At 41.4% G+C, this 20,636-nt stretch overlaps 1 long non-coding RNA gene across 1 annotated transcript; it reads right to left on the reverse strand.

Annotated features, from left to right (window-relative positions):
• Positions 1-1,073: 1,073 nt before the first annotated feature.
• Positions 1,074-19,459, reverse strand: LOC110214214 (uncharacterized). The gene is made up of 3 exons (XR_002326224.2): positions 18,981-19,459; positions 18,475-18,597; positions 1,074-2,053 (listed from the first exon to the last, which is right to left on the reverse strand). It is a non-coding gene; the product is annotated as an uncharacterized LOC110214214 (long non-coding RNA).
• Positions 19,460-20,636: the final 1,177 nt, after the last annotated feature.

Raw genomic sequence — 20,636 nt, forward strand, 5'->3', positions numbered from 1 at the left:
GCATGTGAGCTGAGATGCTCATATTCGTTCCATATAAATACTTGACACAAATGCTCATTGAAATCCAGGGATACTATGTCTATGATATGCCCCTCTGTACAAGATTCTCTCTCTCTCTCTCTCTCTCTCTCTCTCTCTCTCTCTCTCTCTCTCTCCTCTCTCTCTCTCTCTCTCTCTCTCTCCTCTCCCCTTTTTCTTCCCTCTTTCCCTCTCTCTCTTTCTCCCTCCTTTCCTCCTTCTCTTCCTTCCTCTTTCTCTTTCCGTCTTCATTTTCACTTACATTTTTCCCTGTTTTTATAACTGTTTTTATAACTGGATGCCTAACTGTAGCAGCTGTCACCTATTTCCCTTTATGCCCCAGTCCCCCACCCCTATGTCCATGTGCTCTGAGACTGTAACTCAAGGATGAATTTTCTAAGGGTTTTTTTTTATACACAAAAAAAAGAAAATATAAAAATTCAAGAATAATACCCAAAGGATGGGTCCTTCAAAGCCCAACCAGAGGACAACTACCTAGTCCCAAACTAGGTAATGCTTCACTCCCAAGCAATTCTATCTGACTGGAGTTCCCCAAGCTCAGCTTTCTGAACTGGGAGCCCCAAACACAGCCTCTGTCTCTTGCATGGAGCCAGAATGAGAATGGTACCTTTCGCCCTTTCTATCTCTTGCTGATCTGGAATTCTAAATTAGAAATACTTAGGGTCTCCCTGAGTTCAAGGAATTTGAAAATGAAGAAAAGGTTTGTTCACATTCTCTTATTCCTTTAAATTCCTTCATCTGATAGGAAATGGCTCCCAAAAGGACAGATTATGTGGCAACCATAAATTAGGGAGAGAAAAAGGAAGTCCATGTAAAAGATACACGTGGACTAATATGGACATATGTTTTACATAATTACACACATATAAGATATATCAAAGAGTTTACCGTCTTGGAGAGGGGGAAAGGGAGGAGGGAAAAAAATTGGAACTCAAAATTTTATACAAAAAATGAATCTTTCACATGGTCTTCACATGCAATTGGAAAAAATAAAATACCATTTAAAAGAAAAATAAACAAAAGATGCATGTGTCTAAAGGAAATTTATTTAAAAACAGTCTCTGCAGCTACCTGGAGACGGGAATGAGTATATTTCTCATCTCAAAACATGCATCTAATACTGAGACAATTGAGCAGCATCAGTAGCTCACCAGACTGCATTGCAGTAATTTCCCAGCTTCCCTTCTTTTGTATAGAACTCCCATATCTGATATGTGTTAGAGATGCTCCCTCTTTTCGGGATAGGGACAGCAGAGGGAAGTGAACTCCAGAACGGTGATTGGTGGAGCAGGGGCATGGGCCACACCCCTTCTCAAAACTCAGTTTGGAAACTGTAGAGCATGGTTATTGGTTCTGCTCTAGTGACAAGGAAATGATCTTGAGTTATTCTCTCAAGTGAAGTCCATAGGTTTTTATATTTTACCACACATACATCCCACACCCTGACCCTGGAATTTTACATTTGAAATGCCAACTCAAATTCGGTAGGAGACAGGAATTAAACTTCCTATGTAAACTTCTGATATCAGACATCATCCGTATCTTGATAGCATTTGCCAAGTTGTAAGATCCCTGAAGGTCAGGACTGCATCTTCTGTGTCATATTCCTCCCACTATCACGCACAGGGTTTGTCACACAGTAGACTCATTGGAGCAATTGCATGGATTCTGGCCACACCTCTTTTCCTGAGTTACCACATGACCTTGAGCAAGAACTGCCCTTGTTGGTGTTCAGTCATTTCAGTCATGTCTGATTCTCTGCGACCCCCTTTGGGGTCTTCTTGGCAAAGATACTAGAATGGTTTGCCAAACAAGGTTAAGTGACTTGCCCAGGGCCACATGGCTAGTTAGTGTCTGAGGCTGGGTTTGAACTCACAAAGATGAGTCTTCATGACTCCTGACCTGCAACTCTATTCACTGTGCCTCTTACTGGATCTCAGTTTCTTCATCTGTGAAATGACTTAGCTGCCTCCCTGATCTCTTGAAAGGGTAGAATGAGAAAATGGTCCTGATCCTGCAAGGGAAAATAACAACAGCATCAGCAAAAACAATAACAAACATTTACATGGTGTTTACTATGTGCCAAGCAACGTGCTAAGTGCTTTATAAACCTTACCTCATTTCATCCTCACAACAACCCTGGAAGGGAGGGGCTATTATTAACCATATTTTATAGACAAGGAAAGTGAGGCAGACATAGGGAAAGGGACTTGCCCAGGCCACTCAGCTAAGTGTCTGAGGCTAGATTTGAACTCGCGTCTTCCTGATTCAAAGCCTACTCCTCTCTTAACTGAGACAACTAGCTGCCTCTAAAATCTGAAAGTCTCCTGTGGCCCTCAGAGGCCCTGGTCATCTCTGTTATTTTTACTGTAAGACAATGTTCTTCTCTTCAGTACAGAAGAAGCTCGGCCACCAGTGGAAAATTTTGAGTTAAGACATGTATAAAAACTTTTACTCTATTCTCCAAGCAGAGGAACCCAACGGGCTTAATATCATTTCCTATACCATGTACTGCAATGAGACAGATGTGCTGAATGGAGCCTGGGAGGAAGGACATTGAAATGCGGGCCGTTGATGCTCCTGCTTGGTCGTCTCCACACCTTCCTCAAGACCCGAGACCACAGTGTCCTTCCCCCCACTCCCACCTTCAGCTCCCTTGGTGGTCAGACCAGGAGGGAGGAGATGAAACAGTCAGACAGCAGAATGACTCAGGAATATTTTTTTTCTGGGAAATTCATCACGAATCTGTGGCTAGCCAGAGCCATGGTGGAGGTAGAGAACTGGAAAGGAAGGCTAGCTAGTGAGCTGCTTGTTAATTCAAAAATAAGATGTCTATCTGTGCACAGTGCTTCACACACAGTGTGTTAGAAATCAGCACAGGGAACACCCTTGGAACACAGAACAAAGAATGTCAAAGCTGGGGGGATCTTTGAAATAACCTGCTACAGCCTCGTCATGTAATTGCTAGATAAGGAAACCAAGGCAGACAGGAAGGGAAGTAACTAGGCCAGGGTAACTAAGTTAATGTGTCTGAGGATAGATTTAAAAGACTCTGAATCTCAGAAAGTCAATGGTAAAATATGGATGATATAACACCCTAGTCTCCTGTCTCCCAGTGCAGCATTCTTACCACTGCACTCTGCTACCTCTCCATAAAGCAGGCTCCCATGGATGCTCACAGAGAGCCCCATAAAGCCCAGAGCTGCACACTCCAAAATGCCTGTCCTACCCTGGACCAGCATCCTAAGACTGACAATCTTGACAGCCCTGTGATGTTGCCATGGCAACAGAAGTCTGAAAAATGGAAAACCTTGACTGGACAACAGGGCACTTATAGGTGAGGCACCTCCTTAGCCCTGGAGCACCTTAAGGGAGATAGGTCACAGTTTTCAAGACTGTCTAGACAGTCTCCATGGTAATTGTCCTCCAATCAGATGCAAGGAATGCTCTGCTTATGATAGGTGGATGTCCTACCCTCCCACTAGGAATTAAAACACCTCTGACTCAGTCTTCAATTTTAGAACAAATTGGGTGAGTTATCCCTATTTCTTATGGAAAATTTAGAGCCTTGTGAAATGATGAGTAAACCTTTGTCCCTGCCCTTTCTGAGGGTTCAGTCTAATTGGAGGAAGTAAGGCATTGAGTGAGATGGGTATAGAACATGCACACTTTCATTAAAAAAATAAAACACAAGGACAAAAGATTCCCTGGTCCAAAAGGGCTGATTACAACAGTGACAGTCTAGGCTTTTGGGAGGTTCTGGAATAAGCAAGCTCAGGGGATTTAGGCGCTAGAGAGGCATCTCATGGCTTTCTGTCCAAACAGATCAGGGCATTCAGAGGGATGCCACTATTATAAATACAGTCCCATTTTAGTTGGAGAGCTGGTGCTAAGAGACCAGAGGCTTCTATGTACAGATCTCAGATAGGACTGGTATAGGAAAGGAGAAAGAGGTCAATGGGGCATCCAAGGAAAGGTAATAACTCAGGGACAAGCCAGTGAGAAAATACTTGAGTATCTACAGTTATAGGAAACATACTACCTCTAAAAGCAGAGCATTGCATTTTCTTCCACTAGTCATGCTCGTACTTATCAATATCCCTCCTAATATGTGGCACCCAGGATTGAATATAATATTCCAGCCGCATTCTAGACAGGGCAGACATCAGTCTAGGCAGAGGCCTCTGGTTTCCTGTACCTGGACACTGTACCTCTCTATCCACTGAGCCATTTAGCTGCCTCTAAAATTTAAAAGTCATCTGTGGTCATCAGGGACCATGGTCATCCTCATTATTTTGACTTAAAAAAAAACTTTCTCCCTCTCTTCAGAACACAAGCTTGGCCACCAGTGGAAAATTGTAAGTTAAGACATGTATAAAACCTTGTGATTCCATTGTCCAGTCAGAAGAGACTAAGGATCTTAATATATCAGTTCCTAAATCATGTGCTACAATGAGACAGATTTGTTGAATGGGGCCTGGTATGTGAGGACAAGCATCCAAATAAAGGCCCTGATGCTCTGACTTGGTCTTCTCCCCACCTTCCTCAAGATCCAATGGCCACAATGGTTCATCCCCTTCCCCAACTTCAGCCACCTTGGTGGACAGACCCAGGAGAGAGAAGATGAAATGAAGCCAGTGAGCACTGTTAACTCAAGGGGTATTTTTTCCTGTGAAATTCAGCTTCATGGTGAAGGGCCACAGTGGGGGTAGAGAACTGGAAAGGAAGGAGAGCTAATGAGCTGCTGGTTAATTTAATAATAAGCTCTCTAACGGTGCACAGTGCTTCATAAATGTTAACTGTTGTTATTTTTGTGATTGTAGTTGTTATTTTCTACTGCAGCATCATGACTATTTTCTCATTCTACTTTTCCAAGGGATAAGGGAGCTAGACAAGGCAGAGATTAAACTCCTTACTTCACAAATGAAGAAACTGACACCTAGTTAGGGAAGTGACTTGTTTGAAAGCACATGGTACCTCAGTGGGAGAGCTGGGGCCAGAATCCAATTCCCAATTCAATTCAACTTAACCAGCATTTCTTGAGTGTCTGCTATGTGCCATGTCCGGTGTATGTATCAGCTTGGGACAAACAAAGAATGTCAGAGCTGGGTCTCCTCATGTAATGGGGAAGGACTCTGAGATCCAGAAAGTGAATGGCAAACCTGAACAGTATAACACCCTGGTCTCTTGTCTCCCAGTTCAGCATCCTTGTCCTCCTAATAAAGGAGGTTCCCATACATGGGGCACTGAGTACCCCATAAAAACCCAAACCCAGAATTCCTGATGTACCCTAGACCAGCATCCTAAGGCTGGTATTCTGGCCAGTACTGAGATGTTGCCATAACAACAGAAGTCTGGAAATGGAAAGCCCTGATTGGACAATAGGGCACTGCAGTACATTTCCCTGAGGAGATAGCTCATTATTTTCTCTTCTGTCTAGACAGTCTCCATGGTAACTATCCTCCAACTGGATGCGAGGAACACTCTTTGCTGTTGATAGGGATATGTCCTTTCCTCCACCACCATCACTACCATGAGTTAAAACATCACTGATGCAGTCTTCAGTTTTAGGCCAAACTGGAGTATTATCCCTATTTCCCATGGAAAAAAAAATTCAGAACCTTGTACAGTGATGAGTAAACTCCAGTCCCTACCCTCTCTGAGAGTTTAATTTAGGGGGCAAGGCAGAGAATGAGATGGGGACAGAATATGCAAACATTCATAAAAATCACCAGAAAATAAGATTCCTGAAAGTAGACAGATTATGGTGGTGACAGTCTAGGCCTTTTGGAGGTACCCAAACCATCCAGCTCAGTGGACTCAGGGACTCAACAAGTATTACAGGGACTTGCTGTCCAATCAGAGAAGGGAATTCAGAGTGATGTCACTGTTACAGCAGTCCCAGTTTACTTGGAGAACCGACGCTAAGACACCCCAGGCCTCTCAACTGAGATCTCAGACAGGGCTGAGGTAGGAAAGGAAAAAGAGATTAATGGAAGCAACCAAGGAAGGGTAGTTACTCAGGTTCAGGCTAAAAAAAAAAAAAGGCAGAGTGGTCACGAAGACTTTGATTGAAAACCTACAGTGATGTTAAACTCACTACCTCTCAAAGCAGACCATTGCACTTGAGAACAGCTATCTGGGATAACTTCATTGTTAGGAGTTTGTATTTCTTGACACCCAGCTTCACTGTGCCTCCCTGAACACCCTCCCAACCCACCCACTGCTCCTGGTCCTCTCACTAGAGCCAAATAGAACAAGTCTTATCCTTCTTTCATGTGACAGCCCTTCAAATACTTATAAACAACTCCCATGGCCCTCCCCAAGGGTGCTATCATCTCCTGAACATGGACCCTGTGACTCCCTGGATGCAGCCCTGTCATACTGTTGGCCCTTATTAAGAAAACCCCCAGATCTATTTCACACCAAATGTTATTTATACAAGTCCCCCCAGTCCTTCATTTGGACAGCTGGTTTTTTGCATTCACATGTAGGATTTTTATATTTGCAATTTATTAAATTTCATATTTCTGGAGTCAATTCATGATTTCAACCTTTTTTTTTTCTCTTTCTGAATCCAGTCTTAGTGCTAGCGATCATCCCAAATTCTTATGAGCTGCAGATTTGATAAGCTTGGTATCCGCAACTTCATCTAGTGCTATAAGATATGTAAAGTGCTTTGCTTTGCATACCATTTGTAAATGTCATGAAGAAGAAAAAAAGGAAAAACAAGAGGAAGAGAAAGAAAAAGAACAAAAAACCCCCCACAGAACCGAGGAGAAGAGACAGTTGAGAAAATACTCTTTCCTCCTCTCAGTAAGAAAAGGGTGAGATGTAGTATTACCATAGTACCAAGTGGGGCAGGCCTGGTCTAGCATGGTTGCTATCTATATTGGTGGGTTTTACTTGACTTTTTATTGACTATGTCTAAGGCCTGGACAACCCCAAGGCATGGAAGGAGATTTGTTTGGAATGGTTGCCAATCTGTCGTAACCTATAGGACTTTGTATTAAACCAGAGAGCTGCTTTGGAATTAAAAATTCAAGTAGGAGAGAGAATTAAGCAGCCAAGGATGTGGGAAGGAATCTCTTGGGTTGTGAGGATAAACATAATGAACACATTATGTTTCTGACACATAATGAAATCCTTTTAGGTGACTTATTCTTGATTTTCTACTTAAAGATTTTTTTTTTTAATCAGCTTAGTTGCCTAGTGTGAGATTGGTATAGTGGAAAGAGCAATAGATTTAGAATCAGATGACCTGGATTTGAATCCTACCAATGTTATTTACTAAATGTGTGACCTCAGACAAATTATTTAACCTCTCAAAGTCAGTTTCCTCATATGTAAAAATGAAAGGATAGAACTTGAGGACTTCTGAGGTACCTTCCAGTTCTAATCCTACAATCCTATAATAAAATCATCTCAGTCATTGCTTTTTAAAACAAATACTTTTTTAAAAAATTTCATTTTCAATAACATTAAAAACAATTTTAAACCTTTAAGGCATTGCATTGTATAGGAGTCATGTTCCTGTAATTATTTTATTTTATTTTTTGGTGGGACAATTGGGGGCTAAGTGACTTGCCCAGGGTCACACAGCTAGTAAGTGGCAAGTGCTTGGTCCAAGACCGGATTTGAACTCAGGTCCTCCTGACTCCAGGGCAGGTGCTCTATCCACTGCACCACCTAGTTTCCCCCTCCTATAATCATTTTTAAAGGAATTTGTTGATGAAACAAACTTTTTTACATGAACATATATACAGAGGAGTCACAAATCTTTAGGTTTACTATACTACTAGACCTGACTTGAATCTGAGAGATTTGAGAATGGGTCTCTATCAGGTGAATATTTTGGGCTATTCCGGGAAATCATTTTTTTCAGGTCAAATATTCAGATGGATCTATGATCTAATTAATGTTCCCTCACTCAATGCAGATTGCAACTCATCCATGCCTGCCTTTCTTGGAAACACTTGCCTGTAAATTCACTATAATGGATCCACTCAACATTCTGGAAGCCTTCCTATTTTCCTCTTGACAATTATGAGGACATCAGGGGATCACAAGAGTTGTCCAAAGCTTATCCCTTTCTCTCGCCATACGGTCAACGCATTTTTGTTTTGTTTTGTTTTTTGTATCATAAGTTTAATAGAACATTTTGTACTAAATTGTTCATTTTCTTCTATTACTATTTTCTTACTTTTATTTTTCTTATCTTTTTCCCTGTTCATCTAAATTTTATGCAGTTTTCTTCTAGTCTAGAACAGCTAATTCAAAATTCCTAGTACACTGTTGAAAATATAGAAGTAGGAAATATCTTTAAAATAGGTAGGCAAAAAGACATATATCAAAATATTTATTGATACTTAATAATGAATGTGGATCTTTTGGGGGAAGGTCATACAATTTAAATTTATGAACTTCAATGTAGTTCAAGAAGACAAAATGAAAAAATAAATAGTATAAGTCTAGTAGGCTCTGTTGGCTATCCCATAGCCAAGCACAATGTAGTTTACAGCACTCTCCACATTTAATATGTAGCAAATGTACAGATTGGTGCTAATTTGTCAAGTTTTATTCTACATTCATGACTAGAATTCAACAGAATTCCCAGTTGAGTTTGGAAGGAGAGAATTTGTTTAAGGATTCAAGTTAAAAGGGCAACTCCCTCAAAGATAATTAACATTTTTAGTAGCAAAGATATGTTTGTTCTATTTTGTTGTTGCTGTGTATCTTGTACTTTTAAGGGACTATTGATGATTCAATCTTTGTGCAAAAAAAAAAAAAAACAGGAAAAACTTGACTTTTCTTATAGGAGCTAATATCCTCACTTTCTTCTCTTCCCCAACCATTTTTTTCCACCTTCTTTTCCTCCTACTTTTCTCTCCCCTTCTCCTTCATACCTTTCCTCTTTAATCCTCCACTTTCTGTCCTCTTCTTCTTCAGAGACAGCCACAAGAAAAGGAAGATTTAAGGAAGTCCTCGGGAAAAGCCACTAAACAATTTGTGTTAATTAATGTGAGAAGTTAATTAGTACACCTGTTTTCAAAGTGGAGATTTTTTTTTAATTTGATATTGAATTTGTGAGAAATCTTTCTTTATCTGTAACCTAGGGAAAGACTTTTGGTATCAACAGCAGCTGTAATCACTCTTGCTTTCACTTTAATAATATTATCACTATGTTTCTTCCATTGGTTCTAATTCTTCTTTACAATATGACTAATGTGAAAGTAGGTTCAATATGAATGTATATGTAGAGCCTATATCATATTGTACGCCACCTTGGGGTAGGATGATGGGGAGAAAATTTGGAACTCAAACTCTTATGGAAGTGAATGTTGAAAACTAAAAATAAATAAATAATTTTTAAAAAATGATATTATCACCATGATATATGAATGTAATGGAATATTTCTGTGCCCTGAGAAATGATGAAATGGATGACTCCTGGGAAAACTGGAAAGAGCTTTACAAGCCCATGTAGTACAAAGCAGAACAAATGATACAATGACAAAAACTTTGTAAAATAAAAAGGGAAAACCTGATCAATGCAATGATAAGCCCTGTGTCCAGAAGACTGAAGATGAAACACACCATTCTCCTCTTCCTAAAGAGGTGATGAACTTAAAATACAAAGAGAGACACATTTTCAGGCATGGTCAATGTGGAAAATGTGTTTTGCTGTACTCTCTGCTTATGATAATATTTTCTTCATCTTTTTTTTTCTTTTTGTTCAGGAGGGAGGGGAAGTGGAATGGATAGATACTAAATGCATGAAAAATAAATATTTATAAAAGATAGATAGACAGATAGATGGATGGATGGATGGACAGACAGATAGATAGATAAGATGGATAAACAGGCAGATAGATAAAAGATCATTATCTACAGGAACCTTTTTCCAATCCCTCTTAATTCTAGAGCCTTCCCTCTATTGCTTCCTATTTATCCAGTACATAGTTTGTACATATATGATTGCTTATTGTCTCCCCCATTAGATTGTGAGCTTCTTGAGTGCAGGAATTTTTTGCCTCTTTTTGCATCCCCAAGGATTAGCACAATACCTAGCAAATAGTAAGAGCTTAATAAATATTTATGGACTGATTGACTAATTCAGTGAGTGCAAGTCTCAATCAACCCTTCCAAATCCTGGTAGATGGTATGAAAAATTCACCACCTTGGAGACTATCTGTAGATGAGAAGCCTCTCCCAGTTTAGCTACGCTGATCCTTAGGGTTCAGGTCTCTACATAGAGTCCATTCCTGGCTCATACTCAAAATTTTTCCATCTTGTTAAGATGTGTCGGAGCTCATTTTTTGTTGTCAGAGCCAGGCTGTCAAGGCAACTAGGTGGTATAGTAGATAAAGCACTAGGCCTAGAGTCAGGAAGACCTGAGTTCAAATCTAGCCTCAGATATTTTCTAGCTGTATATCCTTGGGCAAGTCACTTAACAGCTGCCTGCCTCAGTTTTGTCAATTGTAAAGTGGAAATAATAATGCATTTACCTTGCAGGATTGTTGTGAGGATCAAAGGAATTAATAGTAGTAAAGCACTTATCATAGTGCCTGGCACAGAGTAGGTGCTATCTAAAAACTCCTTACTGTCATCATTATAACAGCCATAGAGAAATTTCCCTCTGCTTTTAACATGACTCTAGGTTCATTCATTCAACCACATCTTAACCTACCTAATTGTAAATATAGCCCTCAGTCCATGTGTGATATAGTGAATAACATGCTGGACATACAATCAGGGAAACCTTAGGACTTTACTAGCTATTTGACCCGAGGCAAGACATGAAATTCTGTCACCTTCAATTTCCTCATCTGGAAAATGGAGACAGTAATATCTAATGCTGACCTCAATAAGATAAGGTGCATAGGATGTGTATCATGAATGTATGTGAAGAGTTTTACAGACCTTAAAGCGTAGCATACTTGCAGGCTATTTTGGTTATCTTTCTATCTTACTCACAAAGATATCTTGAAAGATTTTGTTGGCTATTTCATTCATGAAACCCAAGAACTGGACTCTGCTCACAGATAGGGTGACCAGACTCAATCTTGAGGTCTTCTAAAAATAATCTCTGCGGCTCCTTTTGTCTCCCCCACGGACACCTTCCCTGGAAATATCAGAATCTGGCTGCTGTCCCTCAAGAGGCCTCCCAGCCTTCTACAAGTATAGAGATGGACAAAATCCATTAGCCGTAGAGCTAACTTGTAAATGGCAGGTGGCTAATAGAACCAGCTTAAGAACCCATCTTTGGGTGAGCTCCATTTCCACCATTATCTAAAGAGTACAGTATCAGTCCCTACCAACTCCCAGTGTCCCTTGGAGAAATCCTTTGCCTCAGGCAATACTACTGCGAGTTACAATGGTGATTCAGGGTCGACTATGCTGTTTTTTCCCTCTAGGGTAGGTCCCCTCCCTCATCCTGGTGCTCCCTCTTGGCCTCTGTCTATGTCTATCAGCACAATTCTGAGGTTCCTTGGCACTAACAGCCTTATGACTTCCAACTTGTAGTTTGATTCTGACACTTCATCAGCAGCCTCTGTGCCATGTTCCTCATGGCCGTTCTCTCCTGGGAGTCCCAAAAGCAATGCACAACTGCATGGTCTTCCGAACTGGAAGCTTATCTTCCATGGGCTTGTTTTCCTGGATGGTTGGTGTTGTGTCCCTGTTGTGTATAAACCTTCGGGGTTTGCTTCTTTCTTTGGTTCTCCTCTTGGGAAGGGGAGGGGAAAGGACTACTCAAACCTTTTCAGAGATGCTTTTTTTCCTTCCATATAAATCCTTTCCAAATGCTCATTGGAATCCAGGGATACTATGTCTACAAAATGCCTCTGATTTAAGGGATCTGTGTGTGTGTGTGTGTGTGTGTGTGTGTGTGTGTGTGTGCGTGTGTGTGTGTCTGTCTCTGTCTTTTTTTCTATGTATCTCTGTATCTCTCTCTGTCTCTGTCTCTCTGTCTCTCTGTCTGTCTCTGTCTCTCTGTCTGTCTATGTCTCTGTCTCTCTGTCTGTCTGTCTCCATCTCTCTGTCTGTCCCTCTGTCTCTGTCTCTCTCTCTCTCTTTCTCTCTCTCTTTCATTACCTTTTCCCTTTTCCTGTTGCTGCTATAATAATAACTCGATGCCCAATTCCAGCAGCTGTTCCCTTTTTCCCTTTGCCTCCCCACCCTCAAGCCAATATCCACATGGTCTGAGCTTAAGCCCCCAAGGATGCACTTTCTGGGATTTATTTACACAAAAAAATGAAAACAAAAAAAATTCAAGAAAAATATATCCATGAAGGGACCTTAAAAGTCAACACATAAAAAACTACCTAGTCCCAAGCTATGTGATTGCGCTTCCAAGTGATTCTATCACAATGCTGTTCCCCAAGTTTAGCTTTCTTGACTGGGATCCCCAAACCACAGCCTCCACCACCTTCACAGAGCCAAACTAAGTATGGTACCTTCTGCTACCACCAACTGCTGCTGAACTGGGATTCTCAATTATAGTCACTGCCTGCAACAGTTGGAATGAGAACTTCCTAAGTTCAGGAATTTCAAAAGGAGGAAAAGACTTGACCAGGTTCTCTTATTCATTTTAACTCCTTCGCTCGGTAGCAAATAGCTCCCTAAATCACAAATAATCTGGCAGGGTAGGGAGGAGAAAAAGATGCAAAAGATGCATATGTCCAAAGAAGATTTGTTTAAGGTGAATTGATTTGAAACTTGGATTCTGGCCCCAACTCTTCCAACGAATTATCATGTGCCTTTGAACAAGTCACTTCCTAACTGGTTCTCAATTTCTTCATCTGTGAAATGGGGAGTTCAATCTCTGCCTTATCTTCCTCCAAGACCTCTTGGAAGAGTAGGAAGAGAAAACAGTCATGATCGTGCAGGGGAAAATAATAATAATAGTAATAACAACTACAGCAACAATAGGAATCATAATAAGAGCTAGCATTTATATTCTACTTTCTATGGGACAGCACTCTAGAAGTCCTTTACAAATATTAACTCATCGGATCCTCATAACAACACTGGGAGGAAGGTCCTTTAACTATCTCCATTTTATAGATAAGGGAACTGAGGCAATCAGAGGAGGAGTGACTTGCCAGGACCCCGCAATAAGTGTCTAAGCTTGGATTTGAACTTAGGTCTTCCTGACTACAGGCCCAGAGCCCTTTCCACTGGAAAATCTAGCTCCCTCTAAAACCCAAAAGTCCTCAGTGGCCATCACTGGCCGTGGTCATCCCTGGCATTTTAACTTTAACAAAACTTTCTCCCTGTCTTCATAACACAACATGCTTGGCCACCAATGGAAAATTCCAAGTTACTCCATGTTTAAAATTCTTGTTCCATTGAACAGACAAAAGAGCCCAAGGAACTTAATTGCCATTTCTGAGGCCTTGCACAGCAGTAATACAGATCTATCTTATTACTGAATGAGGCCTGGTCTATGAGGACATGCAATGAAATACTGGCCCTGATTCTCCTGCTCGGTCTTCTCCACACCTCCCTTAAGACCCAGAGGCCACAGGGCCCCTCCCCCTCTCATCTTCATCTCCCTTGGATGGTCAGACCAGGAGGGAGGAGATGAAATACAGTCAGACAGCAGAATGACTCAGGAATTTTTTCCTGGGAAATTCACCATGAATGTGTGGCTACCCAGAGCCATGGTGGAGATAGAGAACTAGAAAGGAAGGATAGCTAATGAGCTGCTCACTATTTCAAAAATAAGATCTCTATCTGTGCACAGTGCTTCACACACAGTGTGTTAGAAATCAGCATGGGGAGCACCCTCGGAACACAGAACAAAGAATGTCAGAGTTGGGATCTTTGAAATAAGCTGCTACAGCCTCCTCATGCAATTGGGAAAGATTTTCAATCTCAGAAGGTCAATGATAAAACCTAGACAATTTAGAACCCTGGTCTCCTGTCTCCCAATTCAGCCTTCTGCCTCTTAATAAAGCAGGTTCCCATGGACAGTCACACAGAGCCCCATAAAGCCCAGAGTCACACACTCTAGAATGCCTGGCCTACCCTGGACCGGAATCCTAAAGTTGATTTTCTCGCCACCTCTGGGAAGTTACCATGGCAACCGAAGGCTTAAAAAATGGAAAGCCCTGATTGGACAACAGGGCACTGATAGGTGCCTTAGCCCTAGATTTTCCTGAGGGAGATAGATAATAGTTTTCAAGACTGTTCAGACAGTCTCCATGGCAATCATCCTCCAATCTGATGCAGGGAACACTCTTTTATGCTAGGTGGATGTCCTACCCTCCCTCCATGGGTTAAAACACCCCTGACTCAGTCCTCAGTTTTTGACCTAACTGGGGGATTATACCTGTTTCTTGTAGAAAATTTAGAGCCTTGTGCAGGGATGAGTAAACCCTCTCTGAGAATTCAGTTTAGTTGGTGGGGGGGCCTGGCAGGGAGTAAGGTGGGGATAGACTATGCAAACATTCATAAAAAACAAACCAACAAAAAAACACAAGGAAAAATGATTCCTTGAAACAAAATGGCTGATTACAATGGTGATAGTCTAGACCTTTTGAGGGTCCCGGAACCATTAGTCTTAGGGGACTTAGGGACTATTGAAGCGTCCCAGTGGCTTAGTGTCCAAATGAGACAGTGTATCCAGAAGGATGCCTTTCTTATGACAACAGTCCCAGTATAGTTGGAGAGCTTGGACTAAGAGATAGCTGGCCTTTAAGCAAGGATCTGTGGAGTTTTAAATTGTCCAACCTACAATAAAAGAAACTGAGGCAGAAATCTGAGCCAATGGCACTTTATTAAAGATTCCATGGTCCTCTCTAATGAAGCAGACCTCAGATCTTCCTCACTATCTGGATGACCCTGGTCCCCAGGACCTTACTTTTATAAGGTTTGACACCCAAATATGCGAAAGAGGCATGGTAAAATACAAAATACAGAAAATACAGAATAAAATACATGGTAAAAAAAAAAACAAAAGAACAGACCCTTGACACAATGCCTCTCTGGAGGCAGCCCTAAGTTGCTTTAGCTTTTTTTAGCTTTCCTGTCACACTGTTCACAATTTTAAGCTTTTGGTCCACTAAAGCACCCAGATCTTTTTCATACCAATTGGTGACTAGCCTAGTCTCCCTGATCCTTAATTTGTGTATTTGGTTCTTTGCATTGATGTGCAGGACTTTAAATTTCACTGTTCTGGAGTCAAGCTATCACTAGAACCTATTATAATCTTTTGAATCCCATCTTAATGTTAGTAATTATCCCAAAATCCTATGAGCTGAAAATTTGATCAATTTGGCATCTACAGCTTCATCTAGTGATGCAATATATGTGAAGTGCTTCGCAGACCTGAAAGCCCATTGTGAAAGTCAAGAAGAAGAAAGAACTTGAGAAAGAAGAAGAAAAAGAACAACCCAGGACCAAGGACAAGTACCTGGGGCAATACACTACAGATGTCCCTCAAAGTTGACTTATATTTCAATATTAACGATTTTTCTTGGTGTCACTATTCCTGCCTAGGTCACCTCCCCAGTCACTCTCTCCTCTTTTCCCCATCTCGACCCCTTGGTGAACCTATTCAACTCTACATTCTTCTCCTCTCTTGAGTCCTTAGACCCTTTATCATTTCACCAACTGAGCCTAGCCAAGCCTCATTCTTGAATTGTTCACACCAGTCTCGCTTGCACACTTGCTGCTACAAGAAAGTAGAGAAAATCATACAACCTTTCTGACTGGGTCCACTACAAATATATGTTACACAACCTCAGCTGGGCTCTCACTGCTGCTGGGTAATCCTACTCTACCTTTGTTATCAACTTACAATCTCACTCTCCATAGTGGGATTTTCAAACCTTTTCATCCCTCTTCAAACTTCCCATGGCTCCCCCTCACCACCTTCTCAGCTGAGAATCTTGTCTCATATTTTACAGAAAAAAATTAAGACCATCCACCTTAAGCTCCCTCTTCTCCCCTCTTCCTCATCTTACATCACTTTGATGCTTTCTGCCTCTATCTCTTCCTTTGCCCCAGTCTTGCATGATGAGGTAACTTTGCTTCTTATCCAGGTTAAACCCTCTCTACTCTGGAGATCTCATTTGATCTTATCTCCTTTAACACATGGCCTGCTCTGTCATTTCTACTGTAACATTCATTTTCAATCGCTCCCTATCTACTGGTTCATTCCCTGTTGTCTACAAACATGACCATGTCTCCACTATCCTGAAAAACCTTCACTTGATCCTTCTATCCCAAATAACTATCATCTTCTATCTCATTTGCCCTTGGTTATAGTTAAGTTTCTTGAAAGGCTGTCTCCAATAGATACTTCCAGCTTCTCTCCTCACACACTTCTTAACCCTTTACAAACTGGCTTTTGACCATATCGTTCCACCCAAACTGCCCCTCTGAAGTTACCAGTGATCTCTCAGTTGCCAATTCCAGTAGTCTTTTCTCAATACTCATTCTCTCCAACCTCTATGCAACCTTTGATACTGCTGAGCACTCTCTCCTCTTTGCAACTCTCTTCTCTCTAGGTTTCTGGGACACCACTCTCTCCTGGTTCTCCTCCTACCTATCTGACTGTTCCTTCTCTATCTCCTTTACTGGATCCAACTCTAGATCACATTTCCTAATAGTAGATGTTTCACAGGGTCTTATGCTGGACATTCTTCTCTTCTGCCTCTACCCTACTTCATTTGGTGATCTTATTAGCTTCCCTGCATTTAATTACCATCCCTATACTGACAATTCTCAAATCTACCTATCCCGCCTCAACCTTTCTGCTGACTCCAATCTCGTATCTCGAACTGCCTTTCAAACATCTCAAAATGGATGCCTACGAATCTCCTTAAACTCAGTATATCCAAAATAGAACTCAACTCTTTCCCCTATATCCTCTCCATCCTCCTACCTTCCCTGCAATGATAGAGGGAAACACCAACCTCCTAGTCCCTCAGTCTTGCAAACTTGAAATCATCCTAAACTCCTCATTATCGCCCACCCTCCGTGTGCAGTCTGCTACTGAAGCCTATTGATTTCATCTTTGCCAAATCTCCCAAATATTCCCCCTTCTCTCCTCTGACACTGCCACCATTCTATCGCAGACCCTCATCATTGAACACTTGGACCATTGCAATAATCTGGTGGTGGCTTTGCAGCCTCCAGTCTCTCCCCACTCCAATGCATTCTCAATTCAACTACCAAAGTGATTTTCCGAAAGCATAGATCTGACCATGTCGCCTCCCTGCTAAACAAACTCTAATGCCTTTTAGTCAACTCCAAGATTAAATAAAAAATCCTCTGTTTGGCATTCAAAGCACTTCATAACCTAGTCCCCTCCTACTCTTTCAGTCTTCTTACTGCCTTGTTCTCTGACAGGTGTTCCTCAACTGAATGACAAAGCCTTCCTGATACTCTATCTCTCAGCTCTGGGCGTTTTCATTGGCTAGCCTCCATGCTCAGAATCCTTCCCCTCCTTATGTCCACTGACTGCTTTCTCTGGCCTCCATTATGTCCCAGCTAGTTCATCTAAAGTAAGCCTTTCCCGATCCTTCTAAATGCTAAGGTCTTCCCTCTATTAATTATTTCCTCTTTATCCTGTATATAGCTTGTCTGTATGTATTTGTTTGCCTGTTGTCTATACCACTAGATTGTAATCTCCTTGATGGCAGAGACTTCTTTTTGTACCTCCAGGATTTAGCACAGTATATGACACAAAGTAGGTGCTTAATAATAGCTCCATCAGTATAAGTTTCAAAGTGTCGACATCTTGATAAATGATCAGAAAAAATGACCACTCTGGGGCCTATCTGTAAATAATAAGCCTCTTTAAATATAGCTAGGCTGGATCTTAAGGGACAGGTACCAGCATAGAGTCCATTGCTGGCACATGCTCAAAATCTTTCCATTTTCTTAGCATTTGGTGGAGCTCATGGTCATTGGTCACTGCTGGACTATCGAGGCAGCTAGGTGGTACAGTGCTGAGACTACAGTCAGGAAGACCTCTATTCAAATCCAGCCTCAGACACTCACTAGCTGCCTGTCTTTGGACAAGTTACTTAACCTCTGCATGCCTCAGTTTCTCCAGTTGTAAAATGGGGATCATAAAAGCACCTACATTGTGGGGTTGTTGTGAGGATTAAAAAAGCTAATAGTTGTAAAGCATTTAGCACACTGCCTGGCACATAGTAGGTGATATATACATATACATATACATATATATATATATATATATATATATACATATACATATATATATATATACATATACATATATATATATATACACACACATATATATATATACACATACATACACATACATATACATCTATATATATACAAGTTATTATTATTATTATAACCAGAAAGAAATTTCCCTCTTATGTTGAAACTGACCTGTTAACAACCACTCTTTAGGTTCATTCATTCAATCAGGTGTTAACTTACCTAACTGCATATGGCTGTCATAGGTCCTTTGTGTGCCATAATGAACAGAATGCTGGACATGCAATCAGGGAGACCCTTGACACCAAGCAAGGTTTGAAATTCCGTCACCTTCAACTTCCTCATCTGGAAAATGGAGACAATAATATGTATTACTGACCTCAATAAGATGATGTGCATAGGACGCATCATGAGTGTATGTGAAGAGCTTTGCAGACCTTAAAGCACAGTATACCTGCCAGTTATCAAGATTCTCTTTCCATTTTACTCACATAGCCTGAGAGATTTTGTCAGCTATTTCATTCATGCAACCCAAGAATCAGACTCTGACCACAGACAGGGAGCCAGACTCAATCTTCAGGGCTTCTAGAAATAATCTCTGTGGCTCCTTTTGTCCCCACCCAGACACCTTCCCTGGAAATGTCAGAATCTGTCTGGAATCTCTCAAAAGGCCTCTCAGGCTTCTACAGGCATAGCGATGAACAAAATCCATTAGCCATAGAGCTGACCTGTAAATAGCAGGGACTGGTATCTTCACTACTTTACCAACTTGACAGAATCCATCTTCCGGTGAGCTCCATTTCCATCATTCCCTATGGGATTCAATCACAGTCCCCACAAACTCACAGCATCCCTTGCTGAAGTCCTTGCCTCATATATGGCTACTGTGGGTTACAAGGATGTTTCGGTGTAGACTGAGCTCTTCTTTTATTCTGATGTCTGTCCACTCCCTTGTCCTGGTGCTCCCTCTTGGCCAGTGTCCATACCTCTCAGCAAAATCCCAAGGTTCCCTGGTGCCACCAATTGTATGGCTCCCAACTTCTGGTGTGAATTTGGGATTTAGTCGACAACCTCTGGAAACCTGTTCCTTATGATCACTCTTTCTGGGGAGTCCCAAAATCAACCCTCACTCACATGGTCTTCCAAACTGGAAGCCCGTCTTCTTCCTGCCTGCTTGATACTGTGTTGATACTGTGTACCTCTTTTGTTTAGAATTTTGACATCTGCTTATTTGTCTCTAGGCAGAGCTATCCAAATCTTTTCAGAGATGCTTATATAAAAATGCTCCATATAAATCTTTTCAACAAATGTTCATTGTAATCCAGCAATACGAGGTCTATGTTATGTCCCTGAGGTAAAAGATCACATACACACAGTCACAAATATTCATTCTCTCTCTCTCTGTCTCTGTCTCTCTCTCTCTCTCTCTCTCTCTCTCTCTCTCTCTCTCTCTCTCTCTCTCTCTATCTATCTCTCATCTCTGTCTCTCACCTCCTTCATCTCCACCTTCATCTCCCTTGGTGGTCAGACCAGGAGGGAGGAGATGGAACACTGCCAGAGAGCAGAATGACTCGAGTTTTTTTTTTTTTCTGGGAAATTCACCATGAATCTGTGGCTACCCGGAGCCAGAGATAGAGAACTGGAATGGAAGGCTAATTAGTGAGCTGCTCATTAATTCAAAAATAAGATCTCTGTGCACAGTGCTTCACACATAGCGTATTAGAATATCAGCACAGGAAACACCTTTTGAACACAGACAAAGAATGTCAGGGCTGGAAAGATCCTAGAAATGACCTACTACAGCCTCCTCATGTGATAGGGAAGGACTGTGAGAGCCAGAAAGTCAATGGCAAAATGCGGACAGCATAGCATGTTTAATGTCCCAGTTCAGTATCCCTGTCACTGCATCCTGCTGCCCTTTAACAAAGCAGATTCCCATGCATGGGCACAGAGTGTCCCATGAAGTCCAGAGTCTCATACTCCAAAATTCCTTGCCTAACCTTGATCAGCATCCTAAGAACGGTATTATGACCAGCATAACTGGGATGTTGCCACAGCAACAGAGGTCTGAAAATGGAAAGCTCTGATTGGACAGGAGTGTACTGCATTGCACTTTCCTGAGGGAGATAATTCATGATTTTCTCTGCTATCCAGACAGTCTCCATGGTAACCATCCTCCAGTCTGATGCAAGAAACACTCTTTGCTTTTGATAGGTGGGTGCCCTATCCTCCTCTACCACTACCACCATCAGTTAAAACATCTTTGATGCAGTCTTCAATGTAAAACCAAACTGGGAAAGTTATACCTATTTCTTGCAAAAATTAGGAACCTTATAAAATGATGAATAAACCTCAATTCCTGCCCTCTCTGAGAATTTAGTCTA

The sequence above is a fragment of the Phascolarctos cinereus genome, unplaced genomic scaffold (genome assembly GCF_003287225.1).
Source record: "Phascolarctos cinereus isolate Bilbo 61053 unplaced genomic scaffold, phaCin_HiC Scaffold_4;HRSCAF=312, whole genome shotgun sequence".
Taxonomy (NCBI): Eukaryota; Metazoa; Chordata; class Mammalia; order Diprotodontia; family Phascolarctidae; genus Phascolarctos; species Phascolarctos cinereus.